This window comes from Giraffa tippelskirchi, chromosome 1 (assembly GCF_054371585.1).
Source record: "Giraffa tippelskirchi isolate mGirTip1 chromosome 1, T2T-mGirTip1v1.2.pri, whole genome shotgun sequence".
In the NCBI taxonomy this organism is placed as follows: Eukaryota; Metazoa; Chordata; class Mammalia; order Artiodactyla; family Giraffidae; genus Giraffa; species Giraffa tippelskirchi.
The window spans coordinates 51778461-51805968 of NC_137275.1; the positions used below are offsets into that span (position 1 = coordinate 51778461).

Consider the following 27508-nt stretch of genomic DNA (forward strand, 5'->3'; position numbering starts at 1 on the left):
ATAAGGATGGGTTTCTGAATAGAGAAAGGCTTTTATTAATGTAGGTGTCCTATATTTCTAAGAAATTCTGTGGGAGTTAACTTCTGGATAAACTGGTAGTAGGAGTGATGGTCTCAGGAAGTGTTTTTAGTCACTATTTCCTTGGCAGGCTGGGCCAGTAGGGACTGGGGAGAGAGCCAGCTTCACGTTGTTACTGTTGCCGTGGTGCAGAAAGCATTCCGAATCTCCTCTGCTGTGACCCCTCCTTTGGACATGGAAGGACAGCCTGCCAATCCCTGCTTGGCATGGCCAGGGGGTTGAGGAGTCAGAAATCACCCTTGGGTCTTTTCAACTGGCCGCTGAGACTTGGAGGAAAGTGAAGGAGCGTAACTAGACCTCTGTTCCTGACCTCTTCTCTCCTTTCCTTCCTGCTTCTCTTTCTTCTGCAAAGACTGAGTGGAAAAGGCCACTGCTGGCTCACAGGCCACAGAGAAGCTGAGGATGAATTGTTGACAGGGGGCACTGTTAGAAATTAAATTCTGCCCTATTTTGTGTACCATTCTTGTGAGTCACATTTGTGAATAGTAGCGAGAGATTTAATGATCGCATATTTTTTATCTTATTTCCCTTCGGTCGATGGCAATTTTTTTCTGTTAATGTCAACTTAGAGCTCAAAGTAATTTAGTAATTGATTCTAAGCACAGCGGTTCGCCAATGGCAGCTCTCCATTTGTGGGGAATATCTTTGCTAATTTTATCCATCAGAATGAGATTACCATGCTAATCTCTCCTATCCTCATCTCTTGGTCATTTGGGACATGCTGATGCAAATGACTTATTAGACACGGGGCCTTCGTCCATCCCCGGAATCAGGGGAAGATGAAAGGGAGCCAAGATAAGGATGTTATAATGCCCTAACACACACACAGACGCTACGCATATCTAATACTAAAATGATAAGACCTTAAACTGGAAACTGGTGTAAAAACTAGTTCTAACAAATGAAAAATACAATGCATCACAATATATTAAATACATTGAAAGGAAAGAAAAAAGGAAAGAAGGCAGAACAAGTACATCTGGGGACACGTAATTGGAAACCTAAACATTCATTGGCTCAGGGAAACCTAGAAAGTGGTAAGTCAGGTGGAAGGAGGGGGGCGCCCTTAATGAGATTAAGTGGAGGAAACCAAAATGGCTGTGTTAACAAAAAGATTGAGGCTATATCTACAGACACAATCTGTCTGACTGTTTTCAGTGAATGGTTACTGACTAAGTTAGTGATTGGTTGTTGGTCTGATTTAATTAAAATGCTCAAACCAGTGTGAGCGTGTGTGGTAAAAATAGCCTGAGACTAGTTTGGGTTACACACACACAATAGGGTATTGTATCATACAATGGGCTCAAAGGGCTTCCAGAGACATTTCTAGTAAATGGACACATTCTAAAATGCTGTGCTTTATGAAATAGCAAAATACTTAGAGTTCGGAAAAGATCTGTTTAAATAATTCAGGTAAAAGGGAATTTCAAGAAAGAAAAATTAGCTAATATAGTAGCTGGGCGAGGGTTTATGAAGGCAGAAAACCCCCCAGAGAGAGAAAAGATATTTAGCATTTAAGATGCCTGATGTGAAATCAAAAGAGGAAAATCTAGATATTAAGCAAATAAATAAATCCTGTCTTTATTTTCCTCAACAGAAGGGAGGAGAAACTGACATTATGGTCATTTTTATCTTCAAAAAGCCAAAACCTTATTACCAAAATAACAAAAATATATCATGAAAATCTAAAACAAAATGATTTTCAAGTTCCAATCATTGGCCCAATTATTTCAAATGTTTTGTACTCTAATGTTGCTACACAACAATGTCAGTAGCCTAACAATAAGACAAAATGACTCCAGTGCTCTCTTGGTGTCACATACCCCTAACCATGATCCCTCCCAAACCAGGATATTCTCTTGATTTCCCCGTCCTAACTAAAGAGGCACAATTCTAAAACTTCAGGGTTATCTTTAACTCCTCTAAACCGTGGTGTTGTCTTAGGGTCTTTGCCCTGTTCTTCTCACAATGCAGTCAGTTGCCAAGTCATATGGACTCTAACTCTGAAAATAGTCTCACCATGTATTCTATCTTCACTCCCAATTCCCTCATTTGGGTCTTGATTTTTTTTAAGAGATAAAGCAAATGTTTTCATCATGGTTACTTATAGCAGTGGATATAGCCCAGGAATTGAAACCGGGCCCCCTGCAGCGGAATCCTGGAGTCCCAACCACTGGATTGCCAGGGAATTCCCATTTAATGCAGTATTTTTTTAAAAATCAATTTAATACCAAAGAAATCCAGGAGAAACAAAATATCAAAATTTAAAATTAAGAACAGGATTCAACCCTGTACTTGCATAATAACCCTGTGTGCTGTGCTGTGCTTAGTTGCGTCCAACTCTTTGCGACCCCATGGACTGTTAGCCCTCCAGGCTCCTCTGTCCAGGGGATTCTCCAGGCAAGAATACTGGAGTAGGTTGCCATGCCCTTCTCCACAGGATCGTCTCAATCCAGGGATCGAACCCAGTCTCCCACATTGTAGGCGTTTTCTTTACCTATTGAGCCACTGGGGAAGCCAGCTAGCCAATCCTAAATATAACCAGAAACAAATTCTGTCTCTGCTGCTCACAAGCTGTAGCCTGCTTGGGTAAGTGACTTCATCCTATGGCCTCTTACTTTCCTCCTCTGTAAATGAGGATTAAATACTGTTTACAGAAGATGTCCTATTTTCCAGGCTTACCAATCCACTGCTGCAAAAATGCACAATTCTTTACGAAGTGTTTCATGTAATACATTTTCTGACTTAAGTCTAATAATAGCCATGTTAGTGAGCTTCCCTAATAGCTCAGTTGGTAAAGAATCCACCTGCAATGCAGGAGACCCCGGTTTGATTCCTGGGTCAGGAAGATCCGCTGGAGAAGGGATAGGCTACCCACTCCAGTATTCTTGGACTTCCTTTGTGGCTCAGCTGGTAAAGAATGCTCGCAATGCGGGAGACCTGGGTTCGATCCCTGGGTTGGGAAGATCCCCTGGAGAAGGGAAAGGCTACCCACTCCAGTATTCTGGCCTGGAGAATTCCATGGACTGTAAAGTCCATGAGGTCGCAAAAAGTGGGACACAACTGAGCAACTTTCACTTTCGCTTCAGGGAAATTTGATGGTGCTTCCTCCAACTGAATCTCCTTCCCCGTCAACTCTGCAGTTGAAAATCATAGCCTTTTAGCCAACTTTCAAAGCCAGCTTTGAAATGATCACTTGCACGAATGCTTTCTAAGTCCTGCAACTGTGCAACCATAACAAACACAAATTGAGGGCCTGTGATGGGGGAGTCATTTGGGACTCAATGCTGAACATGACAGAGATGAGACCCATCTTCATGGAGCTGGAATCTAATGAAAATGGACAATAAACTACCAAAAAAGCACATAAAGTAATTTTAATAAATAAATGTGCTAATCATTATAACTAATAAAATCAATATGATTATTTTTAATTAAATTAAAGCAATTAAACTAATTCTAATATACTTAAAAATAATTCCAGGCAGAGGAAATAGTGATGCAAAGGTCCTGAGCCATAAGCACTCGGTTTTTGTGTTGAAAGTGCTTGAAGAACTGGAAGAAGGTGAATCCGAGCTGAAGGAGGATGGCAAGATGCAGTTTTCTTTAAACATTCAGGTAACTTTTCATGGATATTTCCAAAACTATTATCTCTCTCCACTTTATGTTCTGGTCAACTGTACTCTCGTATCATTCCAGTATATGAGAGAGTTAAAAGAGCATGGATTTCTTAACTAGATTGTCTGGCTTAAATTGTGGCTCAATCGCTTATTAGCTGGAAGACCATGGACAAGTTTTAATCACTCTAAACATTGTTTCCCTGATTTGTAAAATGGGAGTGGTAGTAATAGGCTTGTTGTGAGGACTGCATTCATGGAAAGCATTTAGAACACTGGTACATAGCAAGTACCATGTAGGGGTTATTTTCTGCGTTTACCTTAACTAGCCTGTAAACTCCATTAGGATTTCTTGTCTTTACATTATGCAGCAGCTCGCACACTGCTTTGCAAATATCTCAGAATATGTGTATTGAATCTAGTCATATAGGAAAAAATGTTAATATACTGATAATTTTTGTATAAATGCAAGTGATAAGATGATTATAAATTGAGGCATAGATTCTTTATTTGGTATCTTCTTTTCTGTGCTTTGACTTCTTACTGACTGAAAGCAGCCATCAGTCCATAAGGAGTACTCAGCATTTAGGAAGGGCCATTTGCATACCAGCTTCTAATATGTACCTGAAACCAACACTGCTCAATGTTTGCATCATTCTTTCTTTCTTCAACAGGAACTGGTTTAGAATTTAGGCTATGTCAGGTGATGAGTTTTCAAAAATTCCATGTTCAATAACACTGCTGATGGATCTGGACTGAGCTTTTTATATTCATTTCCTTTGGGAGGTTGTAGAAATTTCCCACCATCAGGAATGGCTTTTTCTTGGCCAGGAGGGTTAATTGTTATAGAGCATTTCTTACCATGGCCATTGGTATAGGCATGTAGGTATATGTGATGCTCTGTAGGTTAAGTAGACTTGGTCAACTTCTCAGATAATTTGGGGTCTTAAAGAATATACCTTCAAGGGTTTTGAAATTCCTTTTACAAATAAAACTCCAATAATCCTCTAATATTTATCCCGAGATGCTTATCCAAACTCACTTTAAGGGTATTAATGACTCATCAGGGAGGGGGCTTGGTGGAGTGGAAGGAGTACAGAGCAGGATTCAAACCCCAGTTCTGCTGTATAATTGCTGTGTGATTTCAATCTGTGTTTGTAACCTCTTTAAGCTTCTCTTCCTTCATCTGTAGACATAAACTTATTTCATATTATTAGTGTGAGGAACAAAGAATACATACACACACCTTATACAGGGCATGATATATGAATTCGTTTCTTAGGTCTGCTGTAAAAAATTACCACATACTTGGTGTCTTGAAACAACAGAAATTCATTCTCTCACAGTTCTGGAGGTCAGAGGTTGGGAACCATTATCACTGGATCAAAATCAAGGTGACAGCAGAGTTGCACTCTTCCTAGAGGTTTCAGAGGAGAATCAGTTCCTTGCCTTTTCCACCTTCTTGTGACTATTAGTGTTCTTGCTGGCTTGTGGCTGAATTACTCTAATCTCTGCCTCCATGGGGAAAAGGAAATGGCAACCCACTCCAGTATTCTTGCCTGGAGAATCCTGTGGACAGAGGAGCCTAGAGGGCTGCTGTCCATAGGGTCGCACAGAGTCAGACACGACTGAAGCGATTTAGCATGCATGCATGCGTTGGAGAAGGAGATGGCAACCCACTCCAGTATTCTTGCCTGGAGAACCCCAGGGACAGAGGAGCCAGGTGGGCTGCCGTGTATGGGGTCGCACAGATCTGGACACGACTGAAGTGACTTAGCAGCAGCAGCAGCAGTTGCCTCCATGATCATGTTGCCTTCTCTTCTGCCTAATTTCCCCTGCCTCTCTCTTACAGGAATCTCTGTGATTCAGACATAGAGAGGAAACTAGTGGTTACCAGTAGGGACAAGGAAGAGGGGAGGGGGGCAATAGAGGAGTCAGGGCTTAAGGGGCACAAATGATTAGGTATAAAGTAAGCTACATGGATATATTGTACAACGTGGAGAATATAGCAAATGCTGTGCGATAACTATAAATGGAGTATAACCTCTAAAAATTGTGAATCACTAAATTGTACTCTTGTAATATATATATTGTACATCAACTATACTTTTGTAAAAAAAAAAAAGAATCCATGTGATTGCATTTAGGGCTCATCTGGATAATTCAGTCCAGTTTCCCCATCTCAAGACTCTTATCTTAATTATATCTTCAAAGATACTTTTCCCATATAAATTGTTGCAGAGATTAAGATCTGACATCTTCAAAATAAATTATTTTATTATTAAAAATAATTTTATTGGTATATAGTTTATTGATAATGTGTTAGTTTCAAGCATATAGCAAAGTGAATCAGTTATATATATATATATATATATATACACACATGTGTGTATGTGTGTGTGCGTGTGCATATGTAGTCAGTCATGTCTGACTCTTTGTGACCCCATGGACTGTAGCCAGGCTCCTCTGTCCATGGAATTTTAGGCAAGAATACTGGAGTGGATTACCATTTCCTTGTCCACTCTTTTTTAGATTCTTTTCCCATATAGCAAAAGCCATTTTTTAGGCTACTTTAGTACACAGTGTACATTTAATACATTGCCTATTATTGTGATCATTATTAATGAATTTTTAATTTTTAAAAATAAAAATTAGGAATCTGATAAAAATATATATTAGTAGCACAATAGTAGAAATATAGTTATAAATATTTTTATAATTTCTCTTTTTTTAATCTCAAAAGGTGACTAATAGGTTAATTAAAATATTTTACTCTGCTTTGTGTAATAAATGTGACACAACTTAAGTGACTAAACAACAACAACATAGTAAAATGTAATAGTGAGGTACTAGGCTATTAAGTGCCCCCTTCACATATGACTTTGGGCATATTATATAGTCTTTCTGAGTCTCAGGTTGTTGTTTTGTTAACAAAGGACAACCACAGGCATAGAGTTGTCACAAGGATTAAATGAAATAAGCCTCGCAACAAAGGAAATACTCTCCAAATGGTAGTTTTATCGATTCCAAAAATAAATGTACATGGAAAAATCTGGCCCCATCTCTCTCACTTTTTCCCTGTGTCACTATGAAGATGTATTAAAAGACATAAATGTCCCCTGCCTGAGGAATCATTTCAGTTTGCATCTATATTGACCTCATTTTTAATCTCGGTTTGACCAAATTTCTCTCAGAGTTAAAATCTCAGATCCTGTTTTTAATTTGGTTGAAGACTGCTGAGCTTTCAGGAGGGGAAGTGCAGCTTCCTCTTTATGTGAACTATTTCAGCCTCAAACCCTTAGGGGGCTGAGTATGCTCTCAGTTCTTATAGCAAAGTGAACATCAGTTGAATGCTGGGCTCTGTAATTAACTTCTGCATCCACCTGATGATGAAATAATCAGCCAATTCAAAATCAGACTGTGAAATATTGTAAGAAGAAGTCTTGGGGATCATGTGTGTGTAGATGTTCTAAGTTTCCCATTGTAAGAAGTCTTCCTGAACCAATCCCTGTCTTACAAAGGAGAGCTATTAGAAATGGCTGGTCCAGGGCATGCAGCTTGTTGGGGGTGCTCTTGTTGGGGTTACTTTAAGGATGGGGCATTTTCTACTCTCCAGGGAGCTGCCTCTAGTACTTTCCATTTTTTTTTGTCCTTATATCATCTTTCTTTGTCAGCTCCTGGCCGTGAGCCAGATGGGCCTATGGCCTCAGCAGCCAGGTGATGGGAAAATGAATTCTCCTTACACTGTGTCATCATATACCCAATATACAAAAGAGGGAAAGTGAGAACAAAGCAGAGTTTGAGTAGTTAATTATATAGACATCTCTTGGGTTTAGTAATATTGTTTGTACAGAGCATTCCATGGTATGACTACATGGAATGCTCTGTACAAACAATATTTTTTTCTCCTTTTACAAAATACTATTATTAGGTTGAATTTTTGTTCAGTCCTGACCCAGTGCATATAAAAGGACTCCTAAAGACATCCAAGAGGGAATAAATCTTCAAATAGCATTCTAAAGAGGATGGAATGGATTGTTTTTATATCATGCCTTACTGGTGATAAAATTTCAGAAATTCTTAGAGTAAGATTTTGGAGAATATTAGAACAATAAAATGTACCAATAAGTAATCCACAATATTATGTGTGCAAACATGTTTGTGCATGCATTTAACCTACAAGATTTTGTTCTATTTATGATTTTACCCACTAACATCCTCTGAACAGGGGCTTAAAATTAAAACAACAATAACAAATAGCTACTATTTATGAAGCATCTACCATATGCGAAGGCCTTGATTTTGTTTAATCTCACAGTAATCTATGAGGCCATTTCTTTATTTTTAATAAACTTTTAGCTCCTTTTTGCAGGTGAAGAAACTGAGGCTTTGAGAGCTGAAGTAACGTACTAAAAGTCCTGGTGGAACTGGAGTTTGAACCTGAGTTTGGCTTTAAAACCCATGTTCTTGACACTGGACAGGGCACTATCCCCTTGTGGCCCCCCATAACCAGTGTTCTTGACTCTCTCTGTTAGCCATACATGAGTCATTCAATGTTCATTGATGTAGGCATTTTAAAAAATTTTTATTTATCTGTTTATTTGCTTGTTTATTTATTATAGGCTGTACTGGGTCTTTGTTGCTTCACTTGGACTTTTTCTAGTTGTGATGAGAGGGCTTCTCATTGCAGTGGCTTCTCTTGTTGTGGAGCATGGGCTCTAGGCATGTGGGCTCAGTAGTTGTGGCACATGGGCTTAGTTGCTCCTCACCATGTGGGATCTTCCTGGGCCCGGGCTCGAACTCGTGTCCTCTGCATTGGCAGGCGGATTCTTAACCACTGGACCACCAGGGAAGTCCCTAGGCACTTCTAATATACATTCTCCAAAGTGTGTAGTGAAAACACAGCATGAGTTTCATGACGTCATGACCAAGTATTCTATCAGAAGGCAAGTGGTCGAGGGCCCAGGTCAGAAGAGCAGTTCTGTTTCCTTGCACACAGGGCACTTAAGGCCTTTTCTGCTTCTGACTGGCCAGAGCACATCTGCTATCATCAACTTGCCACCCTGCATAGTTCTTTCATTAAGTCTTAAAGAGCTGAGAAATCAGGGGAATTACTGATAAATATAGAAGAGGGCAGGAGGACGTTTTTTATTGTTATTTTAAAATGCTTTATTGAGTTCATACAAACAGAGGAATATTTTATTTATGAATTTAATATAAATGCCATGAAATATATGCAAAAATACAAGAAACCTATGAACAAAACATTAACACTACTCAAGTTTAATTTTACCAATATCCTCTGGGTTCCATGGGAAGAATTTCAGCATAACATAATTATTTTCAGCTCAATGCAAAAAAATATTGACTGAGCTTCGACTGTGTGCTAGCTCTGAATCTACAAGCATTCAGGAGGCTGATGCTTGTCTTCTTCTTTCTCTGAATACACATGATATGGTCCTTACTAACCTGTCTAATATGGATTGAAAATCTATATGTAGTTCTATATTTTAATAACTTTCCAACCCAAAGCTAAGTGAAAGAGCTTTCTAAGTAACCTTGTGTACTAGATTTTATTATAGAAGGAGAACTCGAGGGTGTAAAGGCATTCCTAATGAACATGGCACTAATTCTTGATGGGTTAAGACTTAGCCTCAGAATCCTTCTCAACACAGCACTCCAAGTTGTCACTACTGGACTTGGCATGTGAGTTGCCACTGCTCTTCTAAGATTTTTCAATAAATATGTGAAATGCCATCCATTTTGTGTGGTTACTACTGAACCTTTTCTAACATTCAACATTCATTCCACAAAGATTTATTGAGGAATATAATAGCTAATATAATAGTTAATGTTATGGAGCTCTTGCAATGTGCCAGGCACTGGGCCAGGTGCTCTCCCTGCATTATTATTTAATTCTCATAAAAACTCAATGAGGTAGAAGTAGATGCTATTATCCACTGTAGCAGACAGTTACAGATTAGTTGTGTTTTATTTTTAGTCCTGCCTATACTTACTGTCCCTTCATCTACAAGCAGCAACTCAATTTTTCTTCCAAGAACCATCTAAGAACTATCTCCATCTGTGTAGTCAGGTGAGATTGATCCCATCCCCAACTCCGGCAGTAGGCTTATGACCCAAGCCTTGCTAAAGAAACAAGCATCTTCCTGGCCACAGCAGTTGGTTTAAAGATGGGCTTGGACCCAAGCTGGGCCAATCAAAGGCAATAACAGCCACTCTGGGACTATACATTGGAAGACTGATGCTGAAGCTGAAACTCTAATACTTTGGTCACCTGATGCAAAGAGCTGACTCATTGGAAAAGACCCTGATGCTGGGAAAGATTGAAGGCGGGAGGAGAAGGGGATAACAGAGGATGAGATGGTTGGATGGCATTACTGACGCGATGGACATGAGTTTGAGTAGACTCCAGGAGTTGGTGATGGACAGGAAAGCCTGGTGTGCTACAGTCCATGGGGTCACAAAGAGTTGGACACAACTGAACTGAACTGAACTGGGACTTTGGCTGGGACTCTTGGCAAAGAGGTATTTCTTCTACTGGGTTTGTTGAAGCTGTTTCAATGGAAACTGGGAGCTATTGTGGCCATCTTGCCCTTTCTATGAATATCTTGGCTGAGAATATGGCCAACACAGAGGAAAGCAGAACTCAGATGTGGGAAAAAAGTTCCTACGCCAGAATTTGAGAACCTCAGTTGGCTACATTTGAAACAAGCTCTTCAGTCGTCTGCTCCTGCAGTTATGCTGTTACGGTCACTAATAAATCCAGTGAGTGCACATGTGTGTGTTTAATAAGCCAGCTTGATTTCTGTTTTCTGTTTCTTACAATCAAAAGACTAACATCATCTCATTTATACATGAAAATTCTTAAACATATGGAAGCTAAATAATTTGTCCTTGGTTATATAACTAGTTAGTGATGAAGCGGACTTGGGGTCAGACTTCAAAATTGGTTCTTTAAACTGGCATGCTCTTCTATTAATTCTGGCACTAACACTGAATTCTCTCTTAGTACTCAAGACCAAAGGATAAGGCATCAAAGTGTACTGCTGGTATTGAGCATGATAGCTGGTGCTGGGTTTGAGGACTTATTTCTGGACAGGGCTCAGATGACAAAGAATCTGCATCCATTGTAGGAGACACACATTTGATCCCAGGGTCAGGAAGATCCCTTGGAGAAAGGAATGGCTATCCACTCCAGTATTCTTGCCTGGGGAATTCCATGGACAGAGGAGCCTAGTGAGCTACAGTCCATTGGGTCGCAAAGAGTCAGACATGACTGAGTGACTAACACTTTCACTTCCCAAACAGTAAAGGTTTAGCTGCAACTTTCAAAATTGACCATAATGAGTGGGAATGGGGGCTGGAAAGAGATGGTCCCTGAATATCCAGGGTTTAGACAAAGACTTCTGTCATGCTAAAAGAGAGAAGGTACGTACTTTCATCTTTGATGGTGGAAAAACTCTGAAGACAGAAGTATTTTGCCTTTGCTTGTGGCTTTTGGGCCAGAGTTTAATTTATAGACTATCAAATAAGGAATTATTCTGTAGGTTTCAGAGCCTGTGGAGAGCCCTCCAAAAGATTATTTTCATATTTTGAGAGTTCTTGATAACCCATGAATTATGATTTTAGAAAATCTCATAAAACCAAATTTCAAGGACATCATCTGACATGTTGTCATTTGACTTTTTCTCATAAGTCATTTAAACTTAAGGGTAAGAAAATATTCTTCAATATTACATAAAGCTTTGATCATCCTAGTAATTTTCCAGGTAAGTATTAGCTAACTTATATAGTCTATTTGCATGTGTGTGTGCTTAGTCGTTTAGACTCTTTATGACCCCATGGACTGCAGCTCACCAGTCACCTCTGTCCGTGGAATTTTCCAGGCAAAAATAGTGGAGTGTGTTGCCATTTCCTACTCCAGGGGATCTTCCTGATCCAGGGATCTAAGCCTTGTCTCTTGTGTCTCTTTCATTGACAGGCAGATTTTTACAACTGCACCACCTGGGACGACCCCTTAAACAGTCTATTCAGTTCAGTTCAGTCGCTCAGTCATGTCCAACTCTTTGCAACCCTGTGGACTGCAGCACACCGGTCTCCCCGTCCATCATCAACTCCCAGAGTTTACTCAAACTCATGTCCATTGAGTTGGTGTTGCCATCCAACCTTTTCCTCCCGACTTCGATCTTTCCCAGCATCAGGGTCTTCTCAAATGAGTCAGTTCTTTGCATCAGGTGGCCAAAGTATTGGAGTTTCAGCTTCAACATCAGTTCTACCAATGAATATTCAGGACTGATTTCCTTTAGGATGGGCTGGTTGGATCTCCTTGCAGTCCAAGGGATTCTCAAGAGTCTTCTCCAACACCACAGTGCAAAAGCATCAATTCTTTGGCGCTCAGCTTTCTTTATAGCCCAACTCTCACATTCATACATGACTACTGGAAAACCATAGCCTTGACTAGACAGACCTTTGTTGGCAAAGTAATGTCTCTGCTTTTTAATATGCTGTCTAGGCTGGTCATAACTTTACTGCCAAGGAGTAAATGTCTTTTAATTTCATGGCTGCAGTCACCATCTGCAGTGATTTTGGAGCCCCCAAAAATAAAGTCTGCCACTGTTTCCACTGTTTCCCCATCTATTTGCCATGAAGTGATGGGACCAGATGCCATGATCTTAGTTTTCTGAACGTTGAGCTTTAAGCCAATTTTTTCACTCTCCTCTTTCACTTTCACCAAGAGGCTCTTTAGTTCTTCTTCACTTTCTGCCAAAGGGTGGTGTCATCTGCATATCTGAGGTTATTGATATTTCTCCTGGCAATCTTGATTCCAGCTTGTGCTTCATCCAGCCCAGCGTTTCTCATGATGTACACTGCATATAAGTTAAATAAGCAGGGTAATAATATACAGCCTTGACGTACTCCTTTTCCTATTTGGAACCAGTCTGTTGTTCCATGTCCATTTCTAACTGTTGCTTCTTGACCTGCATACAGATTCCCATCTCTTTCAGAATTTTCCACAGTGTGTGGTGATCCACACAGTCAAAGGCTTTGGCATAGTCAATAAAGCAGAAGTAGATGCTTTTCTGAAACTCTGTTGCTTTTTCTATGATCCAACAGATGTTGGCACTTTGATCTCTGCCTTTTCTAAATCCAGCTTGAACATCTAAAAGTTCACGGTTCAGGTATTGTTGAAGCCTGGCTTGGTGAATTTTGAGCATTACTTTACTACCATGTGAGATGAGTGCAATTGTGCAGTAGTTTGAGCATTCTTTGGCATTGCCTTTCTTTGGGATTGGAATGAAAACTGACCTTTTCCAGTCCTGTGGCCACTGCTGAGTTTTCCAAATTTGCTGACATATTGAGTGCTGCATTTTCACAGCATCATCTTTTAGGATTTGAAATAGCTCAACTGGAATTCCATCACCTCCACTAGCTTTGTTCGTAGTGATGCTTCTGAAGGCCCACTTGACTTCACATTCCAGGATGTCTGGCTCTAGGTGAGTGATCACACCATCGTGATTTTCTGGGTCGTGAAGATCTTTTTTGTACAGTTCTTCTCTGTATTCTTGCTACCTCTTCTTAATATCATCTGCTTCTGTTGGGTCCATACCATTTCTGTCCTTTATTGTGGCCATCTTTGCATGAAATGTTCCCTTGGCATCTCTAATTTTCTTGAAGATATCTCTAGTCTTTCCCATTCTATTGTTTTCCTCTATTTCTTTGCACTGATCACTGAGGAAGGCTTTCTTATCTCTCCTTGTTATTCTTTGGAACTTTGCATTCAAACAGGTATATCTTTCTTTTCCTCCTTTGCTTTTCACTTCTCTTCTTTTCACAGCTATTTGTAAGGCCTCCTCAGACAGCTTTTTTGCTTTTTTGCATTTCTTTTTCTTGGGAATGGTCTTGATACCTGTCTCTTGTACGATGTCACAAACCTCCGTCCATAGTTCATCAGGCACTCTGTCTATCAGATCTAGTCCCTTAAATCCATTTCTCACTTCCACTATTGTATAGTTGTGAGGGATTTTATTTAAGTCATACCTGAATGGTATGTGCTTTTCCCTACTTTCTTCAATTTAAGTCTGAATTTGGCAATAAGGAGTTCATGATCTGTGCCACAGTCCACTACCGGTCTTGTTTTTGTTGACTGTATAGAGCTTCTCCATCTTTGGCTGCAAAGAATATAATCAATCTGATTTCAGTGTTGGCCATCTGGTGATGTCCATGTGTAGAGTCTTCTCTTGTGTTATTGGAAGAGGGTTTTTGCTATGATTAGTGTGTTCTCTTGGCAAAACTCTATTAGCCTTTGCCCTGCTTCATTCTGTACTCCCAAGGACAAATTTGCCTGTTACTCCAGTTGTTTCTTGACTTCCTACTTTTGCATTCCAGTCCCCCATAATAAATAGGACATCTTTTTTGGGTGTTAGTTCTAAATGGTCTTGTAAGTCTTCATAGAACCATTCAACTTCAGCTTCTTCAGTATTACTGGTCAGGGTATAGACTTGGATTACCATGATATTGAATGGTTTGCCTTGGAAACAAGCAAAGATCATTTGCAACCAAGTACTGCATTTCAGGCTCTTTTGTTGACTATGATGGCTGCTTCTTTTCTTCTAAGGGATTCTTGCCCACAGTAGTATATGTAATGGTCATCTGAATTAAATTCACCTATTCCAGTCCATTTTAGTTCACTGATTCCTAAAATGTTGACGTTCACTGTCGCCATCTCCTGTTTGACCACTTTCAATTTGCCTTGATTCATGGACCTAACATTCCAGGTTCCTACGTAATATTGCTCTTTACAGCATCGGACCTTGCTTCCATCACCAGTCACATCCACAACTGGGTGTTGTTTTTGCTTTGGCTCTGTCTCTTCATTCTTTCTGGAGTTATTTCTCCACTGATCTCCAGTAGCATACTGGGCACCTACCAACCTGGGGAGTTCATCTTTTAGTGTCCTATCTTTTTGCCTTTTCATACTGTTCATGGGGTTCTCAAGGCAAGAATATTGAAGTGGTTTGCCATTCCCTTCTCCAGTGGACCACATTTTGTCAGAACTCTCCACCGTGACTCGTCCATCTTGGGTGGCCCTATACAGCATGGCTCGTAGTTTCACTGAGTTAGACAAGGCTGTGGTTCATGTGATTAGATTGGTTAGTTTTCTGTGATTGTGGTTTTCAGTCTGTCTGCCCTCTGATGGAGAAGGATTCAGTCTATACAACTTTTCAAATCCCTGAACTTTTAAATGCATCAAAACATATTTGACTTCTACTGGAACTAGGTGGAAAATGCTCAATTAGTCATTTATTACAACAATCATTTATTATAATTATATATTGTTACCAATATATAAAAATAAAATCCTTTAACCCAGCTCTCAAGCAACTCAAATCAAATTCAATACATACAGACTCAGTAGGTCTTACATGTAAAATATATTCGTTGCCTCATTTATAGAAAAAAGGAGATCCATTAAATATTTTCCTTCAAACAAACTTGTCAGTATCTTGATCTTTTTGAATGTTTTCTGAAATAACTTGAATTAACTGACATTTTCTTTTCTGGACTAGGATATCTGAAAAAAAATATAAAGGAGGTGCGTAGAAGTAATCCAGTGTAGAACATATTTTTCGACGTTATTTCTGCAGAGACTTGATCAGATGATAAAGCATGCCTGGAGGCAGAGGGGTGGGTTTGATGCCTTCTTGGAGTCCTTGGCAACTGAGTATGTCTAGGATTATGATTATGTTTATTTATTAACATTTATACTGGGCCATTTTAGTTGATTAGCACAATGCAATTACTAAAAATCTTCAGCTAAAAGTTCTGGGAAATGTCTACATTGCTAGGAAAGTCTAGATATGATATCATTTCTGATTTTCAATAATTTAATTAAATAAACAAGCATATTACCTCCATGTTACAGCAGTCTCTCAGCGTAGTTTCCAACATGATGAAGAACTCAGTCTAATTGCTTAATGTGAGGGCAATGAGAGTTACTAATCTTAAATTCTTTGCTAATTACTCATAGAACCCTTCTCTGTCCATAAAATAAGAAATAGTCTTAAAAGAGAAGCCGTGGATGACCCGAACATGATTGTGTACTTGCTCTCCTCTTGTCTCTGATGGATCTAGTCTTGTGGCCACAGCTTCTCCCTGTCCAGGGCCAGACTCAGTGGAGGCTAAGAGGGCCGAGACCTGTGAAGTGGACTAGAACAGGGAGCCCTTAACCAAGGACCTCTATGTTTTTGAAATGCTGCCACTAGAGATTGATTCTTCTGAAGAAGACTTCATTCCTTGTTAAAATACAAATTACTCTAAAAATCTGAACCTGTTAAGAGTTATCAGCCACAAGTAAAGTGAACATGGGGATTAATTTTCTACATCATTTCCTTAGAGCAGTGTTTCCCCAACATTCATTTGGTGTGTGTTGGGGTGGGTCTGTGAGGTCAAAACTATTCCCATAGAAATACTAATACATGATTTACCTCAGGCAGGCTCATTTTCTCTCAAGTATGCAGTGAAGTTTTCTAGAGGTTACATGACATGTGATATTGCAACATCTCAGTGCTGAAGCAAATATGAGAACCAGGTTGTCTTCTATAAAGCTAGGTATTAAAAAAATTTGCAAAAATGTCAAACAATGCCACTCTTTCAATAATTTTTTTTGTTTTGAAAAATATTTCATCAAAAGTATTTTGCTTGTGTTAATATTTAGTAGATTTTTTAAAATGTTTTTCATTGTGGTAAAAGTCAGATAATATAAAACATACTACTTTAACCATATTTAATAGTTCAGTGGGCTTCCCAGGTGGCCCTACTGGTAAAGAACCCACCTGCCAATGCAGGAGACATAAGAGATGTGGGTTCTATCCTTGGGTTAGGAAGATCCCCTGGAGGAGGGCATGGCAACCCACTCCAGTTTTCTTGCCTGGAGAATCCCATGGACAGAGGAGCTTGGCAGTCAACAGGGTCAAAGAGTCAGCACAGCTAAAGCAATTTAACACACACACACAATAGCTCAGTGGCACTAAGTACATTCACATTGTTGAGCAACTCTTAACCATCGTCCACCTCCTAAATTTTTCACCTTCCTAAACTGAAATTCTGTCCCCATTAAACACTAACTCCCCATTCCCCCTCCTCATCCGTCCACCTTCCCAGCCCCTTGCATCTACCAGTGTATTTTCTGACTCTGTGAATTTGGCTATTGTTGGTATCTCGTATAAGTGGAATCAAACAGTATTTGTCTGCACCTAATGTATATTGAAATGCACTTTTAAGATTAGTAAATAAGGCTTTTATTATTTTTGCATAAAATAATAAGTAAATATTTTGCAATTTCTCAGCTTTATTTTCCAATATGACAAATATCAATAGGTATAACCCACATACACAAAAGTTCTTTGGGATCCTCAATGATTTTAAAGAGTGTAAAGAGTATGTCAGTGATATCTCAATAAAGCTGGAAGAAAAATAAATAAAATAAGTGGTTATTAAAAACTGGGTAAATGCATGCTGGGACCACAAAGGTTAGCTGTTGACAGTGTCAAAGTGGAAGAGGACCTTAGAAAGTATTAGGTTCTTTCACTCCATTTACACATTGAAAATTAACTCCTAAAGAGTTAGGATGACTTTTAAGATATTCTGGTTACCTACTGCTGTGCTATACACCATGCCAAAGTTTAGTGTCTGAAAATATAATAATTATTCCCTTTTTTTCTGTAATATGAAATTTGGACTGGACTTGGAAGGATGGCATCTCTGCCCCACCTGATGTCTGAGGCTTCAACTAGGGTGGTTCCAGCATCAGAGGGCTGCAGCAACTGGGCTCACTGGACAGAGTGAGCATTCCAAGAAGCTGGGTGACAACAGCAAGGTTTCCTGTGACCTAGCCTCAGAAGCCCCTGGAGTCAAGGAATTCACAGGGACTACAAGTGCTATAATAGGCATAGAGCTGCATGTAGAAGCTTTTCGCTCCATTACCCTGAAGCAATGTAAGTATACAACTGGAACCATTGGGCAGAAGTCAGAGGGAAACAGATGTAGGCTCTGTGGAAAACGTTATAATAGAGTTCTCAGAAGCAGAATAGGTTCCCACCACATTCTATCAGTTAAGAAAGTCACTGAGACCAGCCCAAGTTCAAGTGGAGAGGAGTGGGACTCCATCGCTCCGTGGGGGAACATCAAAGGCTGTTTGGTCATCTTTAACCTACCACACCTGAGGTCCTGGAATTAGCATGAGAAGAACTAAAACTAGAATCCATCTCTCTTGAGTCTTTGTGCCATATGGTGACATCTCCAGTGGTACCTTGGAGGAAGGTGAAAAGATAAGAGTAAACTGTGGGGGCACCCTGTGAATGAAGAACATTTCAGGGTGGAGTCTAAGCAGCCCTGTCAGTAGCATGTGCATTTGGGAGCCTGAAAGGGAGGCTGCTAAGGATAACAGGGCTCATGGATTCTCTGATATAGAAGAGAACTCAATTCCTTCTTAAGATGACTGATTTTCCTCAATGACTTTCTTGCTAATTATTTCTGTCTTTATAATGGTAGGTTTGATTTTCAGGACAGCCTATTCTGCTTCTGAGAACTCTATTATAACGTTTTCCACAGAGCCTACATCTGTTTCCCTCTGACTTCTGCCCAATGGTTCCAGTTGTATACTTACATTGCTTTAGGGTAATGGAGCGAAAAGCTTCTACATGCAGCTCTATGCCTATTATAGCACTTGTAGTCCCTGTGAATTCCTCGACTCCAGGTTTCCGACACTTCATTATAATTTTTAAAATTCCTCTACCAATCAAGACACTCTGGTATAAGCTCCCCCAGTTGGCCAATGGCTCTTTCTAAGTATTCTCCAATAGGGACCTGGGTAGCCCACTGTCGACACAACATATACTGTGTACCCTGCTGTTATCCACACATGCTAATGATATGTGAGGCAGATCCAAATCCTTAAATCTTTTCCATGTATGATCTACTAACCATGCTTCTTCCAGGAGGTTGTGTGCATGTGTGTGTCTGTGTGTGCCTGTTTTTTTGTTGTTGTTTTTTACTCAGCTGTGGAAGTTTACATTCATTGCCAGAAATTTTATCTCAGTAGATCCAACTTGATGATATATTTTTGAATCCAGACTCAATTACTAAGACTACTCATTATCTCACTTAGCTTCCTATAACCTGCAGATCTGTTATGTATTTCTCCTATTACTTTTATTTAAATCTTTGATAAAACATGTTGAACTAGACTGAGCCCTATGTCACTCCATTAGAGACCATCCTCTATGCTGATGTCAGTCCACTAATCAGCATCCTTTGGGTTCATTTATTCACCTAACTGCTGTTAATTCATCTCATCATCCTATCAATTAGTCTGTATTTCTCCATCTTGTCCACAATGATATCATGAGAGGCCTGGATACATGCCCTGCTGAAGTCCGCACACATTATGTCGAATGCAGTTGGCTTCTCCCTCCACCCACTATCCCTGTCAGAGGAGATGAAGCAAATCTGACTCTTCTTCAAACACATCACACACTTTGATGATTGCAGGGCTTTGCTCCTGTTCTTTTCTCTGTCCAAATCTTCCATTCCACCTCAGCTGCCTGCCTAGTCCCATTGCTCAGATATCACCTCCTCACTGTAGCTTTATTCCTTAACTCCAAGCGTAATTATTTCCCCAAAGCTCTTTATACACAGTATCATGTCCCAGTTGTTTGTTCAGGACTATTCTCCCCTCTCTCATCTAGAATGTGCGTGTGTACGTGCTAAGTCACTTCAGTCATGTCTGACTCTTTGTGACCCCATGGACTGTAGCCCTCCAGGCTCCGCTATCCATGGGATTCTCCAAGCAAGAATACTGGAATGGGTTGTCATACCCTCCTCAAGGGGATCTTCCCAACCCAGGGATCAAACTCTCGTCCTTCATCTGTTTCCTGCATTGGCAGGCAGGGTTCTTTACCACTAGTACCACCTGGGAAATGAGCTATGTCTTATTTAATAAATGTGTGATGACTTTAATTTTACTAGACCCTGGTGTCTAGTGACCATCACTTCTTTTCCAAAATACTCATAAATCACTCATGCCAAAATCCAATCTAAGACTCTCAATGTGGTCTCTAAATACCAATTCCCACTAAAAAGAACCAGGGGTCCTTGGAAAAATAGTTGATTCCAGGTCTAGGTAAAAAGTATAAAAGAGGAGCCTGGGCTAGCTTGTACCAGCTACAAGGACAATTAGGGTCCTAATCAAAAGAACTGAGAAGCCAAATGGAAGAGGCTTTCATTGTTCTCATTTTGGATAATTTGAGCATAAATAAGAATAAATACTGCAATAAAAGAAAATACATAAAGTATATTTACCCATGAGTTCATAATGCTGCAAAAGAAAACAAACCCACAAAACAAAACACAAAAATCCACTGATGGTCTCTGAAGGACACCATGGAACAAACTCACTCTTCTGAAAACTGGTAAATAAAAAAGAATTCACCATTTTCCTTAACTTGTCATACCTTACCATACCTTAGATACCTAATAATTGATAGAAGAAGTCTTTTTTCTCTTTATAGAAATATTCTAGCTAAAAAACTAACAAAAATGATATAATTAGAATGTTATCATTTGAAACCCCTAAATGAATAAAATCTTGTAATCAGGCAATGCTAATCAAAGTCTCCTAAAATTATTAGGTAAAAAGCTCATGGAGAACTTTTTAATGGATGGTTCCAGCCGATAATACCTCAACCCCGCAGATCATATCTGACATTGTAAGGAGAGAGACAGGCGGTGGTGCAACAGGAAGTACACAGACCACCTGTGATATATCTTTGCTGGAAATAGAGCCTGAACCTGATGAAGCCTCTAAATTCAACTCCCAGTTTACAGAAATAAAAAGGGTTAGGGTTAAACAACATCCTGGGGAGGCTATCAGCCAAATCCAGAATATGGGTACTTCTACAGCATATATGATCCATTTTCCTCTAAAATAAACTGTAAGGAGGAAAAAAAGGTTGGGGGTGGGGGAAGGGACCTGTAGAGCAGAAGAGACTTTGGAGACATGAAAACCAAATGCAAAGGGCAGAATTTGTTTGGATTCTGAGTCAAACAAAACAACCTAACAAATACTTTTTGTGAGACAATTAGGGAAAATGGAACACCAGTTATTTGAAAATAGTAAGAAATTATAGTTGATATTTTGGCAGTGTAGTAATGTATTTTTAGAGGGAAACGTTCTTATATTTTAGGGATAATATTGAAATATTTAGGGAGGAAATTATATGATGTCTTAGGTTGCCTCAAAACCACCTAGTCAGGGAGTCAGTGGTGACCAGAATGGTGGGGTTGGGTGTGGGTTGGGGATGGAAAAACAAGGTTGCCCATGAGTGGATACTTGTGTCTGGATGAGAGGTTCACGATGCTTGATTTTTCTATTTTTAAAAATTTTGGCCTCCACACCATGGCATGTGGGACCTTACTTCCTGACCAGGGATTGAATCTGTGCCCCCTGCTTTGGAAGGTAGAGTCTTAACCCCTCGACCACAGGGGAAAATCCCTATGATGGTTTCTTTATATTGTTCTCTTTCCTTCATATGTGGGGAATTTTCATAATACTGTTAAAATCCAACCTAGAATTTTACCTGAAATTGTTGTTGAGTTCACTTATTTTCAGAACCCGCATTCCTTTTTTTTGTTGTTAATATTTACGGGTTTGCCAGAAGAGCAGTCTTTTCATTCCTCTTTCATCCTTCATGATTCCATGGAAACCACCAACCACCCTCTGGTGATGCCCTCAGGGCAGAGACCTTGCAGAATTCATTAAAGTGGGCAAGACCCCTCACAGTCAGTCAAACCACATGGGACTCTGGTCCCGGTCACTAACATTCATGCTAATCCTTTCTGTTCTGAAGCTCATTCTCTTTGACAGAAAAGACACAGGTAAAGTTGGAATTTTATTCAATTTTCTTTATAGTTTCTCAACATTAAAATAAACCTAGGGGCTTCCCTGGTGGCTCAGAGGTAAAGAATCCACCTACCAATGCAGAAGACACTGGTTTGATCGCTGATCTGGGAAGATCCCACATGCCCATGCACCACATTTATTGAACCTGTGCTCTAGAGCCCAGGAGCAACAACTACTGAAGCCCGTGTACCCTAGAGCCTGTGCTCCACAAGAGAAGCCACTGCAATAAGAAGTCCAAACACAGCAACTAAGAGTAACTCCCACTGGCGGTAACTAGAGAAAAGCCCATGAAGCAATGAAGACGCAGCACAGCCATAAATAAATAATAAGCATTAAAAAAAAAACAAAACCCTCATTCTCAAGTAGTGAATTTACCTTTTTTTTTTTTTAAAAAAAAATCATCTAGTTCTTTGTCATCATTAGATTTTTATTTTTTAAAATAAAACTGGACTTTGGCATGTTGACTCTATTCTTAATAGGTCCCTGGTTCAGTGGTTCAGTCGCTAAGTCTTGTCTAACTCTTGCAACCCCATGGACTGTAGCCTGCCAGGCTCCTCTGCCCATGGGATTCTCCAGGCAAGAATACTGGAGTGGGTTGCTATTTCCTTCTCCAGGGGAGTTCCCTACCCAGGAATTGAATCCAGATCTCCTGCACTGGAGGCAGATTCTTTACCAACTGAGCTACAAGGGAATGACCTATCCCTACTTGCCTTCTTATGCACAGAAAATAGCACAGTAAGAAAAGGGTAGGCAAAACTTTTTTTTCCCTGGGACTGCACAGCGCTGGTAAGGATTGGAAAGCAGATACTATCATATTCTGCCCTGAAAATATAAACCAGTACTACCTTCCTGGAAGACACTTTTGCAATATATGTCTAAGGCTTTCTAAATAATCTGTACTTCTTGATCCAGAATTCCACTTTCAGTGTTTAATTCTAAGCAAGTCATGTGGATATGCACAGAGATTTAGCTAATAGAGTGTCTGGAGCAGTTGGTTTAATATAGTTTTAATAATTAGAAGCAAACTAAACATTCAGCAGGACATAGCTGACTAAATAATTTATGATTTCTCATGCAGTATAATACCACATAGCCAAAAAAATGTTAGAATGTTTCATGAAATGGGAAGGTGTTCATGATACTTAATTTACAGGGAAAAGGAAATTAAAAAGCAGTCCATAGAGAGTGCTTCTCACTTAAAAAAATTTATGTTTACAGATGGGGAAAAAAAAGACTGAAAAGTTATATTAAAAAGTTAAATTTTTTTTCTCATTTTAGGAAATACATGCCGTATCATTTTCTATAATGGATACCAGGTATTTTGGAATTTAAAAAAAAGTACTTAACAATAAAAAGAGTAAGAGAGCACCCAGGGCCAACTCTGGCCACTCTGCGTCCCTCTGTGGGATGCAGTCAGCTCTGGCCTGACCATTGCCCAAGAACGGGCATGAACCTCCCTTGAAGGGTTTTTTCTGTCCCCTCCTGATGCACAGAGACGAAGGGGCAGAATCAGTGACTCCTCTGGATAAAAGGTGAGAGGCTTGCTGTCCAATAACTGCTAAACAAGGAATCTGCGCGAGAAACCAGGGCCTGGCCAAGGCAAGCCCAAGGAGCCCCATCTGGCCTCAGCTCAGTGTCCAGAAGGGCACGGTCTGGCCCCACCCTGGGGTTGTTTGGTGCTTTGTGGCTCACCTCTCAGCGGTTAGCACTGTTCATTCAAGAGGTTTCCCTGGGGTCTGGGTTAAAGCTGTTGGCCTCTGCTGTGTAATCTCTTGTGTAGACTCACTGTGCTGTTTTGTCCATTATTATGTCCCAGTTCCCTCCTAGCAGCCTCCCTGCCTCTTCTTTAAAATGTCTCTTCCTCCTCATTTTCCTCAAGTCCAGTCTCAGATGGTGAAGGTTTATGAATAAGCAACTGAGTTAGCAGTGAGCTTGTGATTCCAACCCTTAGCTCCTCCAGTGTAACTGAGCCCAGTAAACAAGGGAGAGAGAGAGAGAAACAATGTTGTGTGTTTTAAAAGAAAATTAATATTCTCCATTATATCTAACTGGGGAAATACTACAAACATGCATCACTTTAACCATTTTACTGTCTTCTGGCTCCTGCGGTCTAGGACACGTGGTGCCTGTCCCTGACGACTGGATTACATTTGCTTCTAAATTCTGAATCAGCTGAAATTCACATTAAAATGTATGATGCTGCAGCATATTACTGGAAAACTCCACAAACTTCCTAAATAGAACAAAATCATATAAACAAACAACAATAGGATCCTTGGAAAACTCAGAAAGGAAAATATTTTTTAGAAGTTTTAGGATTCTCAAGCATTTTTATATTTATTTCAAGGCTGAGCAGTTTAAGATAGTGAATGACTCCAGAGCTCCTGCCATGGCTCTCACATGGCTTCCTGGACTGACTCAGGTAGAAGAGTATATTGTCGATCCTAATTCTGTGTATGGCAGAGGCAGCATAGAGCTCTTGACTACCAAGTGCTAGGCAAGCTTCCTTGCAGGTGGAGGATCCAGATACCCACTAGGAGTGATAACAGTCACAGAGGGAGACGCTGCCTAAAAGAGGTGTCCCCACTTCTAGAATGCCTATTACTCCACCATCAGTGCTTCTTTCCTCTGTGATGCCTCGTCCTTGGCATCTTTATTTGAAGATACCACCAGGAGTCAACTCTTTGGAAAACACCTTGGTGCTGGGAAAGATTGAGAGCAGGTGGAGAAGGGCGCAACAGAGGATGAGATGGTTGGATGGCATCACTGACTCAGTGGACATAAGTTTGAACAGACTCCGGCAGATAGTGAAGCACAGGGAAGACTCTGCTGCAGTCCATGGGATCACAGAGTCAGACATGTCTTCAACTGAACAGCTACCACCACCATGAGAGAAACACACAAAATCCTATGACCTTAACATAAAGGATGAGGAATGGAGGACAATCACTCTCCTCTCTCTCCACGCCGTACCTTCACTCCACTGGGGTCTCCACCTTCACTCCACTTCCTCCACCACCACTCAGAAACTTGCAAACCTTGGGTCTGCTCCATCTCAAAAGTCTGCTTTTCAGACACTGTCTGAACCACTTCTACTCTAAAGTGCTGATTTCTACAACATAGTAGATATTTGATAAATATGGGTTGAATGAGTGAATGGTTGACAGTATCACATGTTACAAAACCCAGAGAAGTAATGAGGAACTTAAGGCCCCAGTTACAGAAGTGAAGATCTTGCCAGCAGATATGGGAGAGAGGTTCTGTTCTGAGGTATCCTCTTGGACCCTCTAAAATTCTGGCATTGAGCAGAATAGTGTATTCTGACTGCCCTAAGACTCCATATCAGTAACCTCTCTTGAGGTCCTTTACTTCTCTTTGTCCTACATTGCTATTCTCTCGGCTTAGGAAGTCATTGTTTTTTGCCTTGAGAGGAGACACAACCCCCTAATTTGTCTCTAAGCTTCCCTGTTCCCTCATTCCTTCCCTCTCAAATCATACTTCACTGCATCCCTAGTCCTGCAGGCCCTGATTCCAGCCTTTCTTTCCTACTTTCTCTCATCATACCTTTCTTTGTGTGCACCCCCCTCCATCTCTCCTCTCCTAACAGAAAACTGAACTGAACTATTTCTAGATTCCCAAGCACACCATGCTCTCTCTGGCTTTGGAGTCTGACCAGCACTGATTCCTTTGCCTGCAACTTCCTCCTTTTGCACGTTACTGTCATCTTGTTCACTTCCTCCTAGTCACCCTTTAGTACCCAGCACAGAGGAATCACCTCTTCCAGAATCCTTCTCTGATGCTTTGAGAAACATGTTCACTACGGGTCTTCTGGGACCTCTCCTTCATGCATCCTCACCAGAACTCAGGCTGACCAAGTAGCCACCATCTGAAGCCCTGTCAGCTTCCATTAAACAGGGCAAAAGGGAGAAGGTACAGATTTTGACACCAGCTTTTAAGGCTCAGCCAGAAATCACACTTTACACTTCCATTCAAACGTTTATAGAATGGCTGTATCTAATTTCTAGGAGGCAGGGAAGTGAAGTCTTACTATGTGCCTAGAGATGGGGAGAAATGGAAATATTTGTTAAACAGCCTTAGCAACTAAAGACTTCCCTGGTGGCTCAGATGGTAAAGCGTCTGCCTACAATGCAGGAGACCCGGGTTCAATCCCTGGGTTGGGAAGATCTCCTGGAGAAGGAAATGGCAACCCACTCCAGTATTATTGCCTGGAAAATCCCATGGACAGAGAAGCCTGGTGGGCTACAGTCCATGGGGTCACGAAGAGTCGGACACAACTGAGCGACTTCACTTTCACTTTAGCAACTAAAATATTCAAAGAAGATAAAGCTAGGAAAATACTCAGTGGATATGGTGATCTTTATAAGAAATATTCAAATGGCGTGAAGGAGGTGGAAGCCAAATTAGAGGAAGCTATGGAGTGATTGAGAAGTAATGGAATAAAGACAGTAAGAAGAGACAACTTCCTTCAAGATCTCTGGCTGTAAAGGGGAGAAGAAAGAGAAGTGGTGGTGGTAGGAAGCATAGGCAAGAAAGAAAATAGTGTTCATTGGTTGGTTATTAGTATGAATATAGTTTGAGCATGTTTAGATGACAATGAAATATATCCAGATGAGCACGAGAGTTTGAAGATCCAAGACAGGAAGAACTGAGTAAGGTCCTGAGCCAGCAGAAGAGATAGGACTCCAAAGTACTGTGGAGGGATTGGCTTTAGATCAGAATGGGCCTTCCTCTTGCATGCAGCAGAGACAAGAGAGGCGCGAGTGGATACAGATGTCGGCTGGTTTATCGACAGAGAAGTAGAAAGTTGAGGTAATCTTGTCCAGTGGTTTCTGTTATCACTGTGGAATTAATTTATATAGAGCTATTGAAATCTGTTCCACTCGGAGAAATTTAGGAGATCATTATGGGGGTGGGGTGCTCCTTTGTATCACTTGTGGTTTACAGGTACAATGGTTGGGAAGGTGTGGATTATGCTTTTTCTATACCACCCTCCCCTTCTGATTGAGTCCTATTTCAAGCATGTACGTTTTAACTGCCAAATACAATCCTTTAAGCCCAGTAAAAAGTAGCTCATTCTTAGTTGTTGGCAGTAGTTTTAACATAGCTATGAAATGAAAATCTGTTTCTGTCCAAACTCATCACAAAATATTCTGGACTATTATCAACCCAAGAGGTTTCATCCTTACCTTCTTCCTGTCTTCAACATGAAAATGATTTCTCAACCTATACTATACTCAAACAGGTCAAGACATTCTCAGCTGAGAAGGACAATCTTACCTGACTCTTTCTTTGGAGCATAAAAAGGTGTCTTTAAGGTCTAAGGACATTGCTCCCTTAGGATGTTGCCACTCCAGTTATTCTGACAGCTGCTGGTCCTGAAACTCATGATCCTCGGTAAGTGCTCTTCTGCACCCTGCAAGCCTGGTTAGGGCTCATGATTATTTTTTTCTTCCTTTTCAAATAGGTTTTTCTTTTTTTGTTTCTTTTTTTTTTTTTTGGTTCAGAGAGGCCTCTCCGCCTAATTTAATTTTGCTTCTCCTTTCTTTGTTGCAAGCAGATGTCACTTTTACATCTGTGACTCTGATCAAATACCCCATGTCCCTCCACCACCAGTCCAGCAGATGTTACCACTATTAGCTAAACTCCAGCAAAAAAAAAAAAAAAAGGTAACAGGCAGCCCCTTCTGCTAATCATAGTATGAGAGGAGGTGGAGGAGAGAAGAGCTGGGCTCTTCCATGATGATGTCCTTAAAAGGATGGGTGCTGGGGACCTGTACCCCATCATCTACATAGAGGATAGCACTTATACATGG

At 40.4% G+C, this 27508-nt stretch overlaps 1 long non-coding RNA gene and 1 other non-coding gene across 2 annotated transcripts; both read left to right on the plus strand.

The window, feature by feature from the left end:
• Positions 1 to 220: 220 nt before the first annotated feature.
• On the plus strand, positions 221 to 26761 carry LOC145520759 (uncharacterized). Its single transcript, XR_014064796.1, has 3 exons — positions 221 to 355; positions 3563 to 3696; positions 22954 to 26761. It is a non-coding gene; the product is annotated as an uncharacterized LOC145520759 (long non-coding RNA).
• TRNAC-ACA (transfer RNA cysteine (anticodon ACA)) lies at positions 25786 to 25857 on the plus strand. Its single transcript has one exon. It is a non-coding gene; the product is annotated as a tRNA-Cys (tRNA).
• Positions 26762 to 27508: the final 747 nt, after the last annotated feature.